Source organism: Eulemur rufifrons, chromosome 7, assembly GCF_041146395.1.
Source record: "Eulemur rufifrons isolate Redbay chromosome 7, OSU_ERuf_1, whole genome shotgun sequence".
Classification (NCBI taxonomy): domain Eukaryota; kingdom Metazoa; phylum Chordata; class Mammalia; order Primates; family Lemuridae; genus Eulemur; species Eulemur rufifrons.
Genome location: NC_090989.1, coordinates 67,428,279 through 67,434,104, shown reverse-complemented (window position 1 = coordinate 67,434,104; position 5,826 = coordinate 67,428,279).

The window sequence follows — 5,826 nt, the reverse complement described above, 5'->3', positions numbered from 1 at the left end:
CCATTATCTATCCAAAATAAAAAAATGTTGTCTTGTGTACCCTCTAAAATCTTTTTACTTACCACTCAGCCACACTTTGGGGAAATCTGTTCTTGGGATAAAGTTCGGATGCCTCGACCTAGCCCATGAGGCACTCTGGAGCTTGCTATGCTTTCCACCGCAATATCAATTTTTTTTTTTTTATCACTTCCTGCATGCATTCATTCCAAACGATTGGTAGGTCCCCGAACGCACTGTGCTCTCCTGGGCACAAACACTCTGCATGTACCATCTCCTTTCTCTGCTCAGAATGCCACCAGTACTACCTCCATTCAGGTATCAGCTTAAATGTCACCTTGGGGAAGCTGTCCTGCGCACCCCCCAGCATCCTGTGCTCACCCCTATGTTAGAGTGTATCACTCTGAAGCAAAGCAGCTTGTTCACGTTTTACTTCTCCAACTGATGACTGTAAGCTCCTTTTGGGGTAGAGTTATATTTTATTTACTACAGAATTTCTAGTATTTGGTATAGTACCAGACATTTGGTAACAATTTGATGAATAAAAGAACAAATGCATGGATTTCTCAATGGCCTGAATATCCCTAACAGCACATGGCCTGACACACACTAGGCATTCAAAAAGTACTGTTGAGCGACTGAAAGAGAGGAGGGCTGATCCTCACCCTAGCAACATTCTCTTTTTTAAAACAAATTATTTGGAAGGTGGTCTCGAATTCCAATGTCTGCTCTTTGTGACATTATTCTCTCTGCCCAGGAAGTGGTCAGAAATGAGGTCAAAATGTGGATCTGTGGCCTAAGAGACTTTTGGTCCCTCCATAAATAAACCTGCTGTGACAGAACACAGGATCTGTAGGGAATGCCACAGTGCAGTGGGGATATATATCTGCACGTTTCTCTTGATGTATAGTAGCTATAAAGTAAATATTAGACATCTGAATTAATATTACAATCCATACTTCATATATATTAATGATATCACTACTATATATTCAGATTTTGATGCCCTCATCTCCCTTTTCTGAGGTTCTAGAATATAGCTTCTGCGATTTTTTTAAGACTGATGTTAACAGTGTTTCTTACCGCAATGTGTGTAATAGGGATATACAATAAAGGTTTTTACAGTAACTAAAGTGTACTCAAAGACATTTATTTTTCTTTTCTCTAATAGCTCTACTATCTGGCATGTTGCGGGACATGGTATTTGGGATAAATGGACCTTCCAAATAACTGATGTTTAATCTTATAAACACCAAAACATTAAAAACTGAAAAGGACAGGGCTGGGTTGCTCATACCTGTAATCCTAGCACTTTGGGAGGCCAAGGCGGGAGGATCACTTAAGGCCAGGAGTTCAAGACCAACCTGAGCATCATAGTGAGACCCCCGTCCTTATAAAAAATAAAAATTAGCCAGGTGTGGTGGCAGATGCCTGTAGTCCTAGCTACTTGGGAGGCTGAGGTGGGAGCATGCCTTGAACCCAGGAGTTTAAGGTTGCAGTGAGCTATGATGATGCCACTGCACTCCAGCCTGGGCCACAGAGCGAGACCCTGTCTTAAGCAATAACAACAACAAAGATAGAAACTTTCCCAATATACAGCAAACTTCCCTGGCTTTTTAAACAAGACACTCTAAATAGTAACAGTCCTTGCAGACTTGGGACTCTTTTTACGGATATCAGTTATTTGGATGACATCTGTCCATGCTAGAGGTCTAGGGGTGAACACTTGCAGACTTAGATGACATGTAGCCTGAGTCTAGATGGGTGATGACTTTAGCAGTGATATTGAGACTTATTTTCTTACAAACAAAACCCCAAATCACCTGATTTCTGAGTTGTCCCCCACCTCCCTCCTTTTTTTTTTTTTTTTATAAGGAAGAATAAAGCCTGTGTATCTGTATTATTTTCTTTGGAAAAGTGTAAAATGATTGCCTTTAGGAAACATCTACTGCAGAAAGAAAAGTTAAAGCAGTCTCCTCTCATCAGAAAGTTATCTACTTTATCACATATGCTATGATATCATTTATTACCATGGCTGTAGATGACTTTCACCTAATTTTCAACTTGCTTTTCAACCTTACTGGTTCTTATCTTGTTCAAGGAATGTGGAGGATTATTATGCAATCATTTCAAGATGCATGTGTATTGGAAAGGACTTGCCTCAAAGCTTATACATTTTTTTAATTATCAGTTGACTTGTTTTTTTTCTTTTGTTGAGACAGAGTGTCACTCAATTGCCCTGGGTAGAGTGCAGTGATGTCACTGTAGCTCACTGCAAGCTCCAACTCCTGGGCTGTAAGTGATCCTTCTGCCTCAGCCTCCCTGGTAGCTGGGACTACAGGTGAACACTACAATGCCTGGCTGGGTTTTGTTTTGTGTATTTTTTTCTTTTTCTTTTTCTTTTTGGTAGAGATGGGGGTCTCACTCTTGCTCAGGCTGGTGTCAAAGTCCTGAGCTCAAGCAAACCTCCTGCCTCAGCCTCCCAGAGTGCTAGGATTACAGGCGTGAGCCACTACACCCAGCCACATTTTTTTAATTATCAAGAAATAAATGCTTCTCTCGAGAAAGTATTTAGAAAGTTCTGCATAACGTTTGATATTTGAACAGAATTTCAAATAAAGTTTGTAAGTTTTTAGTTGTATAAACAAGGTGGAGAGTAGTGCTTTGGTATCAGAAAGTTACGCCAATCCATACATAGGCTCCATTAGTGAGGGAACCCAAAGCACTGTTGACATCATTCTATGTTATGACAGCACGTTCTGCTGAAATTGTCTCACTTTCTATCTGTCTCCTCCATTAGTTTAGAGTTTCTCATGCGCATAGGCCACGTCTAAGTCTTTTTTGAACCCTAGCACTTGTGTTCTTATGTAGCCACATAATCTTTCTCGAGAAAGTGTAAAATGGTTTTCTTTTTTTTTTTTTTTTTTTGAGACAGAGTCTCACTTTGTTGCCCAGGCTAGAGTGAGTGCCGTGGCATCAGCCTAGCTCACAGCAACCTCAAACTCCTGAGCTCAAGGGATCCTCCTGTCTCAGCCTCCCGAGTAGTTGGGACTACAGGCATGCACCACCATGCCCGGCTAATTTTTTTCTATATATATATTTTTAGCTGTCCATATAATTTCTTCCTATTTTTAGTAGAGATGGGGTCTCGCTCTTGCTCAGGCTGGTCTCGAACTCCTGAGCTCAAACGATCCACCCACCTCGGCCTCCCAGAGTGCTAGAATTACAGGCGTGAGCCACCACGCCCGGCCATAAAATGGTTTTCTTTATGAAAAATCCATTAGGGAATGAAAAGGTAAAACAGCCTTAACTCCAACACTTCCTTTTCACGTCCTTATATATCTTGACCTTTCCCTCATGTCTTCCCCTGTATCCCTCCAACCACAGTCATCTCACGGAGGAGGGACTGTAGAGCAACACAGCACCTCTTTCACCCTCTTGTGGTGCCTTTTGTAGTGCCTGGCACATGAGTTTTTAATAAATATTTAATTTAAAGTGAACATCGGCAGGTAGAAAGATGACAATTTTTGGGTGGTGAACCAATCCTTCTTCTCTGTGTTGATCTACACAATTATTTCATAACAGGGTAGTTTTAATATACTTTTATAAGTCTAGAATTCTGACATGCTTTTCAAGTTATATGAAAATAGTAAAAACAAGAAAGAAAATATTCATTTCTGCATTGTATTGCACTATCTAGGCAAGAAACAAGTGAAACCTTTGAAAGCTCTAAACTGATAAAAATTTCCAATTGCCATTTATTATTACTATTATTGTTGTAGAGACAAGGTATAGTGCTACGTTGCCCAGGCTGGTCTCAAACTCCTGGCCTCAAGTGATCCTCCTGCCTTGGCCTGCCAAAGTGGTAGACTTACAGGTGTGAGCCACCGTGCCCTGCCTGGCCATTCCCTCTCTCTCATAAAAACCCACAGCTTAAATATATGAGTAGTTAACTTGTCTTCATTCTGGTTAAACTTTGGGAAAGAAGAGGTAGGCAGTTGATTTACTGGTACTTTCTGGATAGAAAGCGGCAAGCATCCTTATAATAATAGACCAAATGCATCAGCTTTTATAAAATTGTTGAAGTGAAGATTATGCTCAGAAATAAATTCTCTGAATAAGGGTACATATTTTTTCCTAGTGCCATCTAGCTATCATATATCCCTTTTATTCCCCGTGGTAAACATTTGGAGATATTTTCCCACCTAATTCATATCTCTCATATATTTTTTTTTTTTTTTGAGACAGAGTCTCACTTCATTGTCCGGGCTAGAGTGAGTGCCGTGGCATCAGCCTAGCTCACAGCAACCTCAAACTCCTGGGCTCAAGTGATCCTCCTGCCTCAGCCTCCCGAGTAGCTAGGACTACAGGCATGCGCCACCATGCCCGGCTAATTTTTTCTATATATATTTTAGTTGTCCATATAATTTCTTTCTATTTTTAGTAGAGACGGGGTCTTGCTCTTGCTCAGGCTGGTCTCGAACTCCTGACCTTGAGCGCTCCACCCGCCTCGGCCTCCCAGAGTGCTAGGATTACAGGCGTGAGCCACCACGCCCGGCCCATATCTCTCATATTTTTATTTTATTTTTTGTACTTATATAGTTTCTATCCTTTCCCTCACCCCAATCCACTTGTTAGAACTGACTTTTGGCCGGGCACGGTGGCTCACGCCTGTAATCTTAGCACTCTGGGAGGCCAAGGCGGGTGGATCGCTCAAGGTCACGAGTTCGAGACCAGCCTGAGCAAGAGCGAGACCCCCGTCTCTACTAAAAATAGAAAGAAATTATCTGGACAAATAAAATATATATAGAAAAAATTAGCCGGGCATGGTGGCGCATGCCTGTAGTCCTAGCTACTCGGGAGGCTGAGGCAGTAGGATCCTTTGAGCCCAGGAGTTTGAGGTTGCTGTGAGCTAGGCTGACACCATGGCACTCACTCTAGCCCGGGCAACAAAGCGAGACTCTGTCTCAAAAAAACAAAAAAAACAAAAAAAACTGACTTTTATTTCCTATTCAATTTTACTTTTAGGAAATTTCATTTAGTACCACCTTTAAGTTCTTTTTAATAATGATAATAACAACTATAACACCACATAGAACATTGAACTATGTGCCAGATATTATTCTAAATACTTTACATGTATTAACATTTAATGTTCATAATAACCCTAAAAGGAAGGTACTCTTCTTATCCCCATTTCTGAGACATGCACTAGACAGCACAGAGAGCTTAAGTAAGTAAGGTCACAAAGCTAGTAAATGGTAGGGTCAGGATTCAAACCTAGGAGGCTTCAGCTGCAGTCTGTGGACCTAATCACCAGACTAACCTTAGGCCCTAAGAAACAGTAAAATCATAATGCTGTTTTATTTCATTTTTTCCTTGCCTGCTGATATCCTGGCCCAAGGCCTCATTTTCATTCATTCTTTTATTCTTGTGTATCTAGACCTTTCACTGGTGTCTTCCCTTGTATCCCTCCAAGCCATAGTTATTTCATAGCTGATGAACTTTGGTGCAACCCAGTATCTCCCTTAGATGATTCTGAGAGGCGGAGGGCTATTTGTTCTCTCAGACTCAAGAATTTATCTACACTCTATATTCTAAGTAGAGGAGAATAGGCTATTCATTAGTTTTGGAATATACCAGTGATCTGGAAGTGCCCTTCAGATCTGAAGCAGGAACTCAAGGGAAGGTGTCCCAGGAAAAGAAGCCCCTTAGGAATAGGAAAAGCCTTGTTTTTCTGGGTATAGTAGGAGTGACAAGATATAGAGAGGCAGACTCTTGTGTACCAATCTCTGACAAGGCTATGAATTTAGAGATTTGCAAAAAGAA